Source organism: Schistocerca nitens, chromosome 9 (assembly GCF_023898315.1).
Source record: "Schistocerca nitens isolate TAMUIC-IGC-003100 chromosome 9, iqSchNite1.1, whole genome shotgun sequence".
NCBI lineage: Eukaryota > Metazoa > Arthropoda > Insecta > Orthoptera > Acrididae > Schistocerca > Schistocerca nitens.
In genome coordinates, this window is record NC_064622.1 from 520,537,477 (window position 1) to 520,554,775 (window position 17,299).

General features: G+C 45.1%; 1 protein-coding gene across 1 annotated transcript in view; it reads left to right on the forward strand.

The window, feature by feature from the left end:
- LOC126203861 (aminopeptidase N-like) overlaps positions 1–17,299 on the forward strand; it is a 255,571-nt gene that overhangs the window by 99,611 nt on the left and 138,661 nt on the right. The gene's annotated exons all lie outside the window — the stretch shown is intronic.

Consider the following 17,299-nt stretch of genomic DNA (forward strand, 5'->3'; position numbering starts at 1 on the left):
ATTATATACACAACCCCATTCTTAAAATTTTGTCGAAGGGTGCTTACCACTGTTTACTTAACACCAGTTACCACTGACATGTACCTGTTCAGTATCTGTATGAATCATCGAAATAGTACAGAGAAAACTCTTCAAAACGCAAATTTAATAGCTACGTTTAGGAATGACTCTTTTTGACCGAAAACAACGTTGTAAGTACGCATTTTGTTTATAATAGTGACTCAACTTCTGGAAATTCTTGAATATGTGTTGCTTCCCCTTTTCACTTATACACTAGAAAATTTTTTTAGAGTGTACCCATGGAGGGCCTATCCGTTGAAACACAACAACAACTCCTATACTCCTGTACGTTCCACAGGACATGCCACTCCTTCATTTCCCTTTTTCTTCATTTGTTAAAGGATACCTCCCTTTTCTGACCTCCGTGTCGGCTCCGCTGATCATTTGCATCAACTGCATTTGCTTTGAGAATGTCAGACGTTGTGCGCGTTTGGAAGGATGCATTTCTGTGATGTTGGTGTGAACCCATAAAAACTGAGAGTTATAAGCTTAACTTCCTCCACATACCTCAGAATAATATCACAAGTATATAGTCATCAAAATCCCATACGTACGCCAAGTATAACGTGCAACGGAAATAAATGATCACTTTCTCGAAATCCAGTAATTCAGACATACTGCGACGCTTAAGTTTGCAACTCGGCTCAAAGGCGCCAAACTCGTGCCCCTGCGTGCCGCCCTGCTGCGACGCTCCGGACGGCGAGCTGCGTCGGTCGACACGTGCGGGGAAAAAGAGAAAGGGCCGCGGCTCGCAACTTGCTGCAACGTGTGACGTCACACCGGCACCCAACGAGCCACGCGATCGGAAGGTGACACCCCCATTACACCCTACTTTTGACGTTTCTGCGACGGAGGTCAGAACTTCGACCCCCGGCTTTGAAATCTACATCTACATCTACATCTACATCTACATCTACATCTACATCCATACTCCGCAATCCACCTGACGGTGTGTGGCGAAGGGTACTCTGAGTACCTCTATCGGTCCTCCCTTCTATTCCAGTCTCGTATTGTTCGTGGAAAGAAAGATTGTCGGTATACCTTTGTGTGGGCTCTAATCTCTCTGATCTTATCCTCATGGTCTCTTCGCGAGATATACGTAGGAGGTAGCAATATACTGCTTGACTCCTCGGTGAAGGTATGTTCTCGAAAGTCCAATAAAAGCTCGTACCGAGCTACTGAGCGTCTCTCCTGCAAAGTCTTCCACTGGAGTTTATCTATCATCTTCGTAACGCTTTCGCGATTACTAAATGATCCTGTAACGAAGCGCGCTGCTCTCCGTTGGACCTTCTCTATCTCTTCTATCAACCCTATCTGGTACGGATCCCACACCGGTGAGCAGTATTCGAGCAGTGGCCGAACAAGTGTACTGTAACCTACTTCCTTTGTTTTCGGATTGCATTTCCTTAGGATTCTTCCAATGAATCTGTCTGGCATCTGCTTTATCGACGATTTATTTTATATGGTCATTCCATTTTAAATCACTCCTAATGCCTACTCCCAGATAATTTATGGAATTAACTGCTTCCAGTTGCTGACCTGCTATATTGTAGCTAAATGATAAAGGATCTTTCTTTCTATGTATTCTCAGCACATTACACTTGTCTACATTGAGATTCGATTGCCATTCCCTGCACCATGCCTCAATTCGTTGCAGATCCTCCTGCATTTCTGTACAATTTTCCATTATTACAACCTCTCAAGATACTACAGCATCATCCGAAAAAAGCCTCACTGAACTTCCAATGTTATCCACAAGGTAATTTATGTATACTGTGAATAGCAACGGTCCTACGACGCTCCCCTGCGGCACACCTGAAATCACTCTTACTACCTGGGAACCCGTGTCCATGGCCCTCTGAGTCTCATGGACGAATAGCGCGAGCTGGCTTTCACACTATCGTCTTTTTCGAAACTCGTGCTGATTCCTACAGAGTAGATTTCTAGTCTCGAGAAAAGTCATTACACTCGAACATAATACGTGTTCCAAAATTCTACAACTGATCGACGTTAGAGATATAGGTCTATAGTTCTGCACATCTGTTCGACGTCCCTTATTGAAAACGGGGATGACCTATGCCCTTTTCCAATCCTTTGGAACGCTACGCTCTTCTAGAGACCGCTGCAAGAAGGGGGGCAAGTTCCTTCGCGTACTCTGTGTAAAATCGAACTGGTATCCCATCAGGTCCAGCGGCCATTCCTCTTTTGAGCGAATTTAATTGTTTTTCTATCCCTCTGTCATCTATTTCGATATTTACCATTTTGTCATCTGTGCTACAATCTAGAGAAGGAACTACAGTGCAGTCTTCCTCTTACGAGTGACCGAGGAAAACATTTCAGATAGACCGCCGCTCACAATCGACACGAAAACGTCCCAGAGGTTGGCATCAAGTGCGCCAATGAAACTGCCTCTTTCCCTGAGGCGTCGACTGCACACATTTCGCGTTCGAGAGCGAGAGTTCTCAGTCTGATGAGCAGCAGGTAGTTCTAGACCTTCCTGACAACCTTTGGCCTGCTGAAACTTTCCCTGAGGGCACTGCGGGGCTGCATCTCCACTGAACGTGCAGTGGGACCGCAGATTTCGTTCTCGTCTACAGACCGTTCAGAACCGTACGACGAAATCTGAGCGCGATCAGAAGCAGGAAAGGGTACGCACACCTCTTCGGCCTTCCTACTCCCCTCCGTCCTCCAACAATGACACGCCCCTGACTACAACGGCAAAGAGTCCCTCTAGGAGCCTCCAGTTCGGTGACAGCCCCACTGCCGCGCACGCAACTTTGTCGAGCATTTTAGAAATGTACCTTCAGATATTTCGACACCACTTTAACGTGGCGGCTGTGCTAGTGTCAGAAGGTTAGGCGACCCCTTCGACAACCCTCCGCTTGGATTTCCTTGCCAATCTTTTGCCGTCAGCAGCGGATATCTAAACAACCGAACGCAGCAAATTGCTCAAATTTTAACGGTTTATTCTCTAGTCATTTATCTAGAAGTGACACCTTTCCGTTTTCAAAAATGTGCTATCGATAAACAACCCAAACACTTGCTTTTTGGATACCGAAACACCGCCAGGGATTCCGAAACGGACACGCACAGCAAATGACTGGAATTTTTATAATGTATTCCTCAGACCCCGATCTCGACCACCCTAGAAAACTTTTTACATATCTTTATCCGTTTTCGAAATACAGAGGTTCAAAATTACGCTACTTGTTTACGAAAAACATGCACGTAAAATCCGGTGTGAGGCAGTATAGAAAGTGAGGTCGCACGGAGAAATATGTTGTAAAGTGTCTCCGTTATTATCTGCGAACCCCATGTCGTAATAACGAAACACATGCCAAACTTTTTTGCACGTAAACTTTGGTCTGAGGTGTAAAATTAGTTTCGCGTTTTTTTCAGTTTCACGTAAGTAAACTGTCTGCATTTTCCTGACCGTTACATTTCTTCTGTAAGAGTTACAGGCCGTGCTGCAGCTGGGAAAAGAACAGAACCAGCGGAAAAATACTGAAAGATAATAGATAGTGGACGTGTTATAGAAAAAGCAAAGGAGACAATGGCAGCTCGGGAGCGGAACATAGTTGACAGTGACACAACAGCGCCAGGCAAAAAGTGAAGGAGACACTGTCAGCGGCGGGGAGGGGGGTTTAGGAATAAAGGGAAAATGGGCGAGAGCCAGTGATAGTGAGGGACAGAGTATATAAGAACGACAATGATGATGAGGAACAGAGAGTGAGAAGAGACAGCAGAGTAGAAAGGGAGGAACGAGATACGTATCAGCGATAAAAGAGACAAAGAGGAAGGCAATGACAGAGCGAGGAGACTGTAGCAGTAGGACAGAACGAAGGAGATGGTGGCTGCAAGACGGGGGGAGACAGCGGCTGTTAGAGAGACACAAAGAGAAAAAGACAGTGCTTTGGACTGAATGAGGAGGGGCAACTGGGAGTGGATGGATATAGGTGACTTACAGCGATGGACTAGCGCGTGTGAGAGGGTTACAATTTGGAGTTTGAGGTGAGTTGCACGTTAAAAAAGTACGGAATACCAAAATTTTTGGGAAAATTTTTAAAGGTGCTGAGGAAGGTGGAATGAGGTAGAAGGGGCCCAACTTTTGAGTCAGAGTCTTTTGAATGTGTTCGCAATTTTTGTGCTCCGAGAGGAGCATTTTTTCGCTGGTACATAAATGATCTAGCTGATAGGGTCCGCAGAAATCTGCGGTTGTTTGCTGACGATGCTGTGATGTACGGGAAAGTGTCGTCTTTGAGTGACTGTAGGATGATACAAGATGAGTTGGACAAAATTTCTAGTTGGAATGGTGAATGGCAGCTAGCCCTAAATGTAGAAAAATGTTATTTAATGATGACGAGTAAGAAACACATAATTTGCGAGTACAACTTTATTAGTGTCCTGCCTGACACAATCACGTCGTTTAAATACCTGGGCGTAACGTGGCTGAGCGATGTGAAGTGGGACGAGCATGTGAGGATCGTAGTAGGATAGGCGAATGGTCATATTTTGGGAAAGTATGATTCATCTGTAAAGGAGACTGCTTATAGGACGCTATTGCGACGTATTTTTGAGTACTGCTCGAATGTATGGGATGCACACCAGGTCGGATGAAAGGAAGACATCGTAGGAAATCAGAGGCCGTCTGCCAGATTTGTTAAGTTCGATCAGCACGCAAGTATTACGGAGACGCTTCGGGAACTGAAGTGGGAATCGCAGGAGGGAAGACGAACTTCTTTTCGAAAGACATTATTAATGATGGTAAAATCACTTGCGCTCTTTTATCGCATTTTTCATAGTCTACGACTCCTTCGTCTGGTAACAGCATCTTTCGACCATCTTATACTATTTTTGGACATTTCCCCGTAAGTCATTCCTTCTGTAAAATACGCCGGATGAAAGAAATAGACAGAAAAAGAAACTACGCTGGGTCCCGTTACAAGAAGCGAAAATGTGCCCAGAGAAATTTGTCATTCAGTTACCACTAGCAATGTTCATTTCAGTAACAGATAACAAAAAATGAAACTGTACTTACAGTGTATATTCAGTATAGTAGAAAGATTGCATAATTAAATTTGTAGGTGATTTATGGTATAGTGCTTGCGAATCTTGGTATACAGAACTGCTACCAGTGACAAACAAAACGGCTGTAACCTAGCTGGACTCGAGTCGACCTGAGCTCGGATGAGAGATGTGGGGACATCGTGTGGTTCCGCGTTGCGAGACTGGTGGCGCTGTGGTCTCTCAGCGCACGTTTTGACTGGGTGGGAGACCAGGAGGTCGTGACGGCCAAGGCGAGAGTCGAGCAGGCAGACCAGGACAGCACGGAAGTTGAAGGCTGCTTCTTCCACATCAGGAAATGATTTGTGTATCTCAAAAATAGAAGTGGTTTGGGTACTATATTACACTTGACAGTCCCGCTACAATTAGTCGGGTAAGTCTGTTCCGAGGTTAGAAGAAGCCGAGGTGGTACCACGTCCAACAGGACAATGTCTACTGAAGCAATGCAGACCACACCTTCAGGTTGGCCGCAGCGTTATGTTCATCGCTGGAATGTAGTCCATCTATAGCAATGATTCGATGTGGCAATGCCCAAATTCGACCGCGGTCAAGAGCCCGTATTAAACTCCCGGCACGCCCGTGACTGGCTGCGTGTAATGGGCACAGAAAGCCGGGCGCACACTCCCCTCCAACACGACTGTACCTTGTCGAGCACTCGGCATCGAGTGCTGAACATTCGGGTTGCTTCCTTCACTTTACGCAATGATTTCTGTGTGTGATGTGTGAAAAACACAAACCTGAACTGTGGGTTAGGTGTGGTGATTGTGATTGTAGTTTACACACCCCTGAGATACGAAATTAAAGTTTCTGTGGTCGGAACACGGAGTGAAGCTTCCTATGCAGTCGCGCGAAATTATTTTTTAAAGGTGATGAAACAGTCAATCAATCTTTATGGAAAATTTTGAGCATATGGCACTTAGGACATCTTCTGTCTCCCTGCCGCCGTTGGATAAGCAGCTGCAGCAGCAAGTCGTATACTCCTAGCTCACTCATTTCTTACATACTTTAATTCTTAATTTCTTTGCGTGTTTTTGGTACTTGCATTGTTTAATTCATAAATTTCGGACGTATTATAGTATTTGAGAGTTGTAGCATCGCGTTTTAGTACCTGAATAGTGTAAAATCGCGTAGTCTCCTTCCGCTGCCGAGCACTGTGTCAGCAGTACGCAAGTAGCAGCATTACTGCATTTACTAGGCAATCTTGTATTTTACTAACCGTTAAAATTTTGTCGATTTGTTTGCGCTCTCTGTAGATTAGTTCAGATGTTCTTTGCAAAACAGTTTTTAGCATGGATAGGGACTGCAACTGCTGTGTTCGGATGCAGGCTGAGTTGGCATCCCTTCGCTCCCAGCTTCAGGCAGTGTTGGCTTCGGTCACACAGCTTGAGGCTGTTGCCAATGGGCATCACTGTGGGGGCCCGGATGTGGGTTTGTCGGGGACGGCCAGCTCGTCCCACGCATCCCCCGATCGGACTACGACTGTGGTTGACCGGGATACTGCCCGCATTGAGGCTGATCCCTCACCTGTGGTAGAGTGGGAGGTCGTCTCAAGGTGTGGCAGGGGGCGAAAGACATTCCGGAGGGCTGAACGGAAGGCCTCTCCAGTTTGTCTGATGAACCGGTTTCAGGCTCTGTCTCAGGCTGATACTGATCTTCGGCCTGACATGGCTGCTTGTCCTGTTCCAGAGGTTGCCCCTCAGTCTGCAAGATCCGGGCGGTCGCAGAGGGTGGGCTTACTGGTAGTTGGGAGCTCCAACGTCAGGCGCGTAATGGGGCCCCTTAGGGAAATGGCAGAAAGAGAGGGGAAGAAAACCAATGTGCACTCCGTGTGCGTACCGGGGGGAGTCATTCCAGATGTGGAAAGGGTCCTTCCGGATGCCATGAAGGGTACAGGGTGCACCCTTCTGCAGGTGGTCGCTCATGTCGGCACCAATGATGTGTGTCGCTATGGATCGGAGGAAATCCTCTCTGACTTCCGGCGGCTATCTGATTTGGTGAAGACTGCCAGTCTCGCTAGCGGGATGAAAGCAGAGCTCACCATCTGCAGCATCGTCGACAGGACTGACTGCGGACCTTTGGTACAGAGCCGAGTGGAGGGTCTGAGAGGCTGAGACGGTTCTGTGACCATGTGGGCTGCAGATTCCTCGACTTGCGCCATCGGGTGGTGGGGTTTCGGGTTCCGCTGGATTGGTCAGGAGTCCACTACACGCAACAAGCGGCTACACGGGTAGCAGGGGTTGTGTGGCGTGGGCTGGACGTTTTTTTTAGGTTAGATGGCCTTGGGCAAGTACAGAAAGGGCAACAGACTCAACGGGTGCGGGGCAAAGTCACGACATGCGGGGACCAAGCAGCAATCGGTATTGTAATTGTCAACTGTCGAAGCTGCGTTGGTAAAGTACCGGAACTTCAAGCGCTGATAGAAAGCACCGAAGCTGAAATCGTTATAGGTACAGAAAGCTGGCTTAAGCCAGAGATAAATTCTGCCGAAATTTTTACAAAGGTACAGACGGTGTTTAGGAAGGATAGATTGCATGCAACCGGTGGTGGAGTGTTCGTCGCTGTTAGTAGTAGTTTATCCTGTAGTGAAGTAGAAGTGGATAGTTCCTGTGAATTATTATGGGTGGAGGTTACACTCAACAACCGAGCTGGGTTAATAATTGGCTCCTTTTACCGACCTCCCGACTCAGCAGCGTTAGTGGCAGAACAACTGAGAGAAAATTTGGAATACATTTCACATAAATTTTCTCAGCATGTTATAGTCTTAGGTGGAGATTTCAATTTACCAGATATAGACTGGGACACTCAGATGTTTAGGACGGGTGGTAGGGACAGAGCATCGAGTGACATTATACTGAGTGCACTATCCGAAAATTACCTCGAGCAATTAAACAGAGAACCGACTCGTGGAGATAACATCTTGGACCTACTGATAACAAACAGACCCGAACTTTTCGGCTCTGTAAGTGCAGAACAGGGAATCAGTGATCATAAGGCCGTTGCAGCATCCCTGAATATGGAAGTTAATAGGAATATAAAAAAAGGGAGGAAGGTTTATCTGTTTAGCAAGAGTAATAGAAGGCAGATTTCAGACTACCTAACAGATCAAAACGAAAATTTCTGTTCCGACACTGACAATGTTGAGTGTTTATGGAAAAAGTTCAAGGCAATCGTAAAATGCGTTTTAGACAGGTACGTGCCGAGTAAAACTGTGAGGGACGGGAAAAACCCACCGTGGTACAACAACAAAGTTAGGAAACTACTGCGAAAGCAAAGAGAGCTTCACTCCAAGTTTAAACGCAGCCAAAACCTCTCAGACAAACGGAAGCTAAGCGATGTCAAAGTTAGCGTAAGGAGGGCTATGCGAGAAGCGTTCAGTGAATTCGAAAGTAAAATTCTATTTACCGACTTGACAGAAAATCCTAGGAAGTTCTGGTCTTACGTTAAATCAGTAAGTGGCTCGAAACAGCATATCCAGACACTCCGGGATGATGATGGCATTGAAACAGAGGATGACACGCGTAAAGCTGAAATACTAAACACCTTTTTCCACAGCTGTTTCACAGAGGAAGACCGCACTGCAGTTCCTTCTCTAAATCCTCGCACAAACGAAAAAATGGCTGACATCGAAATAAGTGTCCAAGGAATAGAAAAGCAACTGGAATCACTCAACAGAGGAAAGTCCACTGGACCTGATGGGATACCATTTCGATTCTACACAGAGTACGAGAAAGAACTTGCCCCCCTTCTAACAGCCGTGTACCGCAAGTCTCTAGAGGAACGGAGGGTTCCAAATGATTGGAAAAGAGCACAGGTAGTCCCAGTCTTCAAGAAGGGTCGTCGAGCAGATGCGCAAAACTATAGACCTATATCTCTGACGTCGATCTGTTGTAGAATTTTAGAACAAGTTTTTGCTCGAGTATCATGTCGTTTTTGGAAACCCTACTATGTAGGAATCAACATGGATTCCGGAAAGAGCGATCATGTGAGACCCAACTCGCTTTATTTGTTCATGAGACCCAGAAAATATTAGATACAGGCTCCCAGGTAGATGCTATATTTCTTGACTTCCGGAAGGCGTTCGATACAGTTCCGCACTGTCGCCTGATAAACAAAGTAAGAGCCTACGGAATATCAGACCAGCTGTGTGGCTGGATTGAAGAGTTTTTAGCAAACAGAACACAGCATGTTGTTATCAATGGAGAGACGTCTACAGACGTTTAAGTAACCTCTGGCGTGCCACAGGGGAGTGTTATGGGACCATTGCTTTTCACAATATATATAAATGACCTAGTAAATAGTGTCGGAAGTTCCATGCGGCTTTTCGCAGATGATGCTGTAGTATACAGAGAAGTTGCAGCATTAGAAAATTGTAGCGAAATGCAGGAAGATCTGCAGCGGATAGGCACTTGGTGCAGGGAGTGGCAACTGTCCCTTAACATAGACAAATGTAATGTATTGCGAATACGTAGAAAGAAGGATACTTTATTGTATGATTATATGATAGCGGAACAAACACTGGTAGCAGTTACTTCTGTAAAATATCTGGGAGTATGCGTGCGGAGCGATTTGAAGTGGAATGATCATATAAAATTAATTGTTGGTAAGGCGGGTACCAGGTTGAGATTCATTGGGAGAGTGCTTAGAAAATGTAGTCCATCAACAAAGGAGGTGGCTTACAAAACACTCGTTCGACATATACTTGAGTATTGCTCATCAGTGTGGGATCCGTACCAAATAGGGTTGACGGAGGAGATAGAGAAGATCCAAAGAAGAGCGGCGCGTTTCGTCACAGGGTTATTTGGTAACCGTGATAGCGTTACGGAGATGTTTAATAAACTCGTAGACTCTGCAAGAGAGGCGCTCTGCATCGCGGTGTAGCTTGCTCGCCAGGTTTCGAGAGGGTGCGTTTCTGGATGAGGTATCGAATATATTGCTTCCCCCTACTTATACCTCCCGAGGAGATCACGAATGTAAAATTAGAGAGATTAGAGCGCGCACGGAGGCTTTCAGACAGTCGTTCTTCCCGCGAACCATACGCGACTGGAACAGGAAAGGGAGGTAATGACAGTGGCACGTAAAGTGCCCTCCGCCACACACCGTTGGGTGGCTTGCAGAGTATGAATGTAGATGTAGAACTTGTTTTTTGAGATACGTGGATGATATTTTCATCGTTTGGCCACATGGAATGGAATCTCTTCATCGATTTTTAGATAATTTTAACTGCCTTCATCCACGAATCACATTTACGATGGAAATTGGAAATGATGGCAAATTACCTTTTTTGGATGTCTTAGTACATAAGAAAGAAAATGGGACTTTGGGCCACAGTGTATACCGAAAACCTACGCATACGGACCGCTACCTCCATGCCACAAGTTGTCATCCACAACGTCAACGCTTGGGAGTTTTACGCATACTGGTCAAGAGGGCTTATGCTGTTTCGGATTCCGATAACTTGAAACAAGAGTTGGATCACCTTAAGGTTGTTTTCAGGCAGAATGGGTATTCTGATCACCAACTTACTCGTGCTTTTCAATTTGGACCCCCACAAGAACCAACGGTGGACACTTCCAAATCTGTTGCTTTTTTACCCTTCGTGGGAAGTATTTCTTCGAAAACTTCAAGAATCCTCAGGAAATATGATATTAAAAGTGTCCTTATGCCTCTGGCCAAAACTAGATCCCTTCTTGGATCGGTTAAAGATGATTTGGGACTGAGGAAACCTGGGGTATACAAGATTCCCTGTCACTGCAGCGAGGCCTACATTAGACAGACTGTCCGTACAGTTCAAGATCGATGTGTGGAACATCGACGGCATACACGTCTGCTCCAGCCGGAAAAATCAGCCGTTTCTGAACACTGTCTTAATGAAGGGCACAATATGTCCTTTAAAGAGACGCAAATTATTGCCTCGGCTTCCCGGTCCTGGGATTGTGTATTGAAAGAATCAATTGAAATCCGTCTGTCTGATGATATTATTAACAGAGATAAAGGATTTCCTTTAAGCAAGACGTGGACTCCTATTTTATCACAGATAAAACAAAAACGGGCTGGTTTCCGACCGGCTGCATTTTAATTTTGCGATTCCTCGCTTTTGACAGTTTTCACCGCTGGCGCCGCTGCAATTCTTCGTCTCACAGAGGGCAGCTCTTCCGTTGCTCGCGCACGCGCAACGGCCAGTACCCGCGGTATAAAGGAGCCGCCGAATCTGAGGTCTCTTCAGTTCCGGCGTGATTGTCCACTCAATCTCACCTGCAGATGGCGGCCAGATGGTCCGCCGAAATATCGTGTTGTCGTCAGGACGATGGAACCCGGCAGCAAACCCGTGAAAATCATGTCAGTCAATAGATAACGATTTATTAAGTCTGAATTTAAGAGGGGCAGGCACACCTTTAAAAGTTAATTTTCGTGCACGAAATATGCAGGTCAGCCACATCACAACTGCACATTTGAGTTAAGGGAGGCATCGAACTATTAAATGAAAATGCGTGCTTATGATCGATGGTGCCGGCCGCGGTGGTCTCGCGGTTCTAGGCGCGCAGTCCGGAACCGTGCGACTGCTACGGTCGCAGGTTCGAATCCTGCCTCGGGCATGGATGTTTGTGATGTCCTTAGGTTAGTTAGGTTTAAGTAGTTCTAAGTTCTAGGGGACTAATGACCACAGCAGTTGAGTCCCATAGTGCTCAGAGCCATTTGAACCATTTTTTGATCGATGGTGTTTATTTCTCTTGACGTGCATTCGAGCGGGAAAAACATTCGACAAGATTACAACGAATGCAAAGATAGTGAACAATTATGTCTAATTCCGATCGCGGTACCAATTTTATGATTGCGTAATGAATACTGCCAACGATCAAGCGAAGAGCATGTCAGAAAATGCTAATGGAAAGTGAACTCAGAAGAACAAAGGCCATTCACAGATGCAAAGTGCATCCTGCAAATCAAAAATCTAAGTGGGGTTATCAGTTACCGAAACACGGCGCCCCCTGAACTATTCCTGGGAACAGCGTCGCTGGGCGAACCTCACCAATTAAACTCCCCAAATTCAGATGCGCGCGCGTCGGCTGTGAGCGAGACTTAGTAGCGTGCTGGATCCATCTTCCCGTGTGCAGCCGTACAGATGCTGCAACACCATCGTCCGTGGAAAACAGAAATTCTAACTCCTCTCCCTAGTTTTGGTATGTCTCCAAGTCATCCATCAATGACGGTAACGATTCTGAGCACCGTCTGATCTCTGGCCAAGTTTTGCTGAGATTGCGACAACAGCCGCGGTGAAATTCCAATATTCCGACAGAGCGCCAGCAGAAGATAGATTTTTTTTTTTTGTTTTGTGGACGGGGGCGGGGCAGAAGTCAACCGTTTTTCTGGCCGCGCTCGAGGCTCTGCGTCTTGCGCTTCCCAAAGAAAGCTTTAAGTACAGGAGACATACCTCCATATAAGCATCGCGTCTTTGCTCGAGCGCTACCCAGCCGTCTGGGGCATTACCGGCTGTCGCGTTGACATGTCCGGCCTTGTCTCGGGAAGAAGTGCGAGAGCCCCCAAAGGCGACGTTTATGGCCGCAGTGAAGGTCGAAACCTGAAGTATGTTACCACCAAGACACAATCGATGCCTTCTCTGGGCGATAGCAATGGAAATACTATCGACAGTAGTGTTGTCAAAGTATAGTTACTAAACACAGCCTTCCGAAATTCCTTCACCAAAGAACACGAAGTAAATATTCCAGAATTCGAATCAAGAACAGCTGCTAATGTGAGTAACGTAAAAGTAGACATCCTCGGAGTAGTGAAGCAACTTAAATCAGTTAACAAAAGCAAGTCTTCAGGCCCAGACTGTATACCCTTTAGGTTGCTTTCAGAGTATGCTGATACAATAGCTCCATACCCAAAAATGATATATAACCGTTCGCTCGACGAAAGACCCGTGCTCAAAAGCTGGAAAGTTGTGCAGGTCACACCAGCATTCAAAAGAAAGTAGTAGGAGTAATCCACTAAATTATAGGCCCATATCGTTAAATCCTGCAGCATTTCGGGACATATATTGTGCTCGAACATTGTGAATTACGTCGAAGAGAAGGGTCTATTGACACGGAGTCAACACGGATTTGGAAAAGATCGTTTTGTGGAACACAACTAGCTCTTCGCTCAAATGAAGAGATGAGTGCTATCGACAAGGGATTTCAAACTCATTACGTATTTCAGGATTTCCGGAAGGCTTTTGACACTATACCTCACAGGCGGCTTGTAGTGAAATTGCGTGCGTATGAACATCGTCTCAGTTACGCGACCGGATTCGTGATATCCTGTCAGTGAGGTCACAGTTCGTAGAAATTGACGGAAAGTCATCGAGTAAAACAGAAGTGATTTCTGGCGTTCCCCAAGGTAGAGTTGCAGGCTCTCTGCTGTTCCTTATCTATATAAACAATTTAGAACATAATCTGAGCAGCCGTCTTAGGTTGTCTGCAGATGATGCTGTCGTTTATCGACTAGTAAAGTCGTCAGAAGATCGAAAGAAATTGCAAAACGATTTATAAAAGATATCTGTATGGTGCGAAAACTGGAAATTGACCATAAATAATGAAAAGTGTGACGTCATCAACATGAGTGCTAAAAGGAATTCGTTAAACTTCGGTTACACGATAAATCAATCAAACTTAAAGCCCGTAAACTAAAGTAAATACCTAGGAATTACAATTACGAACAACTTAAACTGGAAAGAACACGCAGAAAATTTTGTGGGGAAGACAAATCAAAGACTGCGTTTTATGGACAGAACATGTAGAATATGTCACGGATCTACTAAGAGACTGCCTACACAACGCTTGTCCGTGTTCTTTTGGCGTATTGCTGCGCGGTGTGGGATCCTTACCAGATGGGATCAACGGAGTATATCGAGGAAGTTCACCGAAGTTCAGCACGTTTTTTATTATCGCGAAGAGAGAGTGTCACGGATATGATACAGGATCTGGGGTGGACATAATTAAAACAAAGGCGTTTTCCGTTGCGGTGGAATCTTCTCACGAAATTTTTATCACTAACTTTCTCCTCCGAATGCGAAAATATTTTGTTGACGCCGACCTGCATAGGGCGATACGATCACCGTAATAAAATAGTGAAATCAGAGCTCTCGAGGAAAGATATAGGTGTTCGTTCTCTCTACGCGCTTTTCGACATTGGAATAATATAAAATCGGGAAGGTGGTTCGACGAACCCTCTGTCAGGCACTTAAATGTGGTTTGCAGAGTATCCATGCAGATGTAGATGTAGATGTAGAATGCCAGTGTCCCTCTGCTGTCTCACTCTGCTAGGCTGCTGTGTCGAGTAAAAGGAAATACACAGCTTCTCACAAACTGAAGTGAATAGCTAATTCAGTTCCTAGCTTGATCGTTGGCAACACGTGGAATTACATATGCAAGAATTTTGCAAGTAATAATACGAATTATGAAAAGAACATTTCAGTTACCTCTTCAATACGTTAGTAGAGCTGGGGAGTAGTATTAGAACATAAAAATGTGAATAAACATGTAGGGTGGCGCTACATGAATAATTAAGCCACCTTACATGTCGTCTGAATTCCATGTTAGACTTCAAAAATCCCCTACAGCTGAAACTTGCTGGCAGATTAGAACTGTGTGCCAGGCCGAGCTCTGAACTCGGGACGTTTGCCTTTCGCAGGCAAGTTCCCCACCGACCGCAAGACTAGCACATCTGGAAGAAAGACAGTTTTAATCTGCCAGCAGGCCTCACAACAGCACACATTCCGCTGTAGAGTGAAAAATTCATTCTGGAGACATATCCTACAGTTGATTTGTGATTCAGTCCAAAAGACAGAGGAAGGAAAGGCACACCAGCTCCAGCAGGACCATTCCTTAGTGGTGGAGAGGCCAACATTCAGCTTGATGACACATTTACGTTGACCCTAAAGATGCAACTGTAGCGCTGAAGACAGATATGAAAAATGTTACACTAGCAGTTAATAACTTGGTCATTGCATGGCTTTAATATAGTGCTAGCTCCTATCCCCTGGGGGCTATTATAATCGTAGCCGGATCAGTATTGTAATTTAAAAGGATGCTTCCAGTCCTAATTGCTTCGTGATACTGTAACACTTATTTCAGGATACACGTGTTCTCGTTGAAACTCTGTGCAGCTAGCTGCCCAAGCATTATCTCTGAGACAGTGATTATCCAGCACAGCTATTAGCACCAGGAAAATTGCTACTTGAAATTGTTACTTAACCACAAGAACACAAAAAACTTCGATTTTTATCTTAAAATTTCTCTTTTAATCTGACTGCTTATTTTAATGCTGTTGCTTGACTCCGTTCTAGTTTAAATATTATTACCACCATAAAGTAATAACCTTGACTTTAAAAATGCGTAGCTGGCAAGAGATATTAGTTTTTGTAGCTACAACTATGAAATGAGGTATGCTGGCCCACTGGGACTTTATTTATCATCGAAACTTGTTCACAAGTTGGTGTGGTATTGAGTCAAAAAAAAAAAAAATGGTTCAAATGGCTCTGAGCACTATGGGACTCAACTGCTGTGGTCATAAGTCCCCTAGAACTTAGAACTACTTAAACCTAACTAACCCAAGGACAGCACACAACACCCAGCCGTCACGAGGCAGAGAAAATCCCTGACCCCGCTGGGAATCGAACCCGGAAATCCGGGCGTGGGAAGCGAGAACGCTACCGCACGACCACGAGATGCAGGCTGAGTCAAAAAATAGTCAAATCTTACCCCTAATTTTCTGATATTTGGAACTTAACCTTACTCAGATAAATAAATAAATAAAGCAAAAATTACAGCTAGCCCTTTACGACATCGCCACTTTTCAACCTACGAAACAAAAACAGACATTCTTTCTCTTCAGACGTTGCCTTCTACGAGACATTAAAAATTTTCCAATATGACTCTACAAAATATTCTGCCAAATAAAGTGAAGCACCACGTGTGGCTCGAGAATCTAAACACGATCGTTTTGCTATCTTGCAGTATTCCTAGATAAAAGTACAGAATCTTTGCACTCTCGATGAAAGTCACATTGACAATTTTTTTTACAGGGAAAGTGTTAGTACTTCAATTCTTTATGATCACTATAACAATCAGGGCTGTCGCAGTTTTTGGACCAGAGGTTTCTTGAGTAATATCTCTGACTTTTGGCAGCATCTGTGGTGCAAGTTCTCATTAGTAGCTGGTTCTGCTGTCACCAAATTTCTCTCAGGCAGCATATGACACATTCAGTATAATAATTACAACCACTATTAATATACATTTACATTCTTCGTAAAAAACATATTCAATTAGCGTCTGTATTCTGTGAGAGAAGGAAGCATAAAAAACAGCCTGGTAAACAAACAACGAGACACGCACGTTAATTACTACTGTGAATATGACCACAGGAGAAGCAAGAAACATATCATATATGACCTAGCGGTTCTAGGCTCTTCAGTCGGGAACCGCGCGACCGCTACGGCCGCACTTCCAATCCTGCCTCGGGCATGGATGTGTGTGATGTTCTTAGGTTAGTTAGGTTTAAGTAGTTCTAAGATCTAGGGGACTGATGACCTGAGAAGTTAAGTCCCATAGCGCTCAGAGCCATTTGAACCATTTTGAACATATAATATAAACTCTTTGGTGTATTTATCTGTTCCTTGCTTACACTCTATGACAGTTGTGTCCAATGTATCCAAGAAATTTCTCCATTTAAGGATTGATAGCAGTAACATGTGCGACATACCGTGAAGTAGGACATATTTTAAGTCCCGTCAGATTAAAACAGGCAGAGTTATAGTTACAGTCTAAATCACTTCATCGTTGTGTGCTTGTAGTGAGAGGTGGCATGAGCCCCCTCTCATATTTCTATCTTACGATTCTCCTCTCTAGTTGCATGCGGTGGAGGTTCCGTTGCTATTCCTTCACACGCGGACTTCCCATGCAGCGTCTCTCGCCACCCGGGTGGTCCAGTGACAGGCGGGCTCTTCTGACTTTGAAAGGGTAGGCCGACAGGTGTGGGGGGTCGAGTGAATACTTTCCGGACGCCGACATTGTCAGGAGACGCGCCTGCGGGAGCCGGAAGTGGCGGCTGGGCTGGAAGTTCCGTTGCTTCGCAGAAGCTTAGCGAAAACACTTTCTGGCGGGCTACCAGCGAGGTGTGGGAGTGACTTATGTAC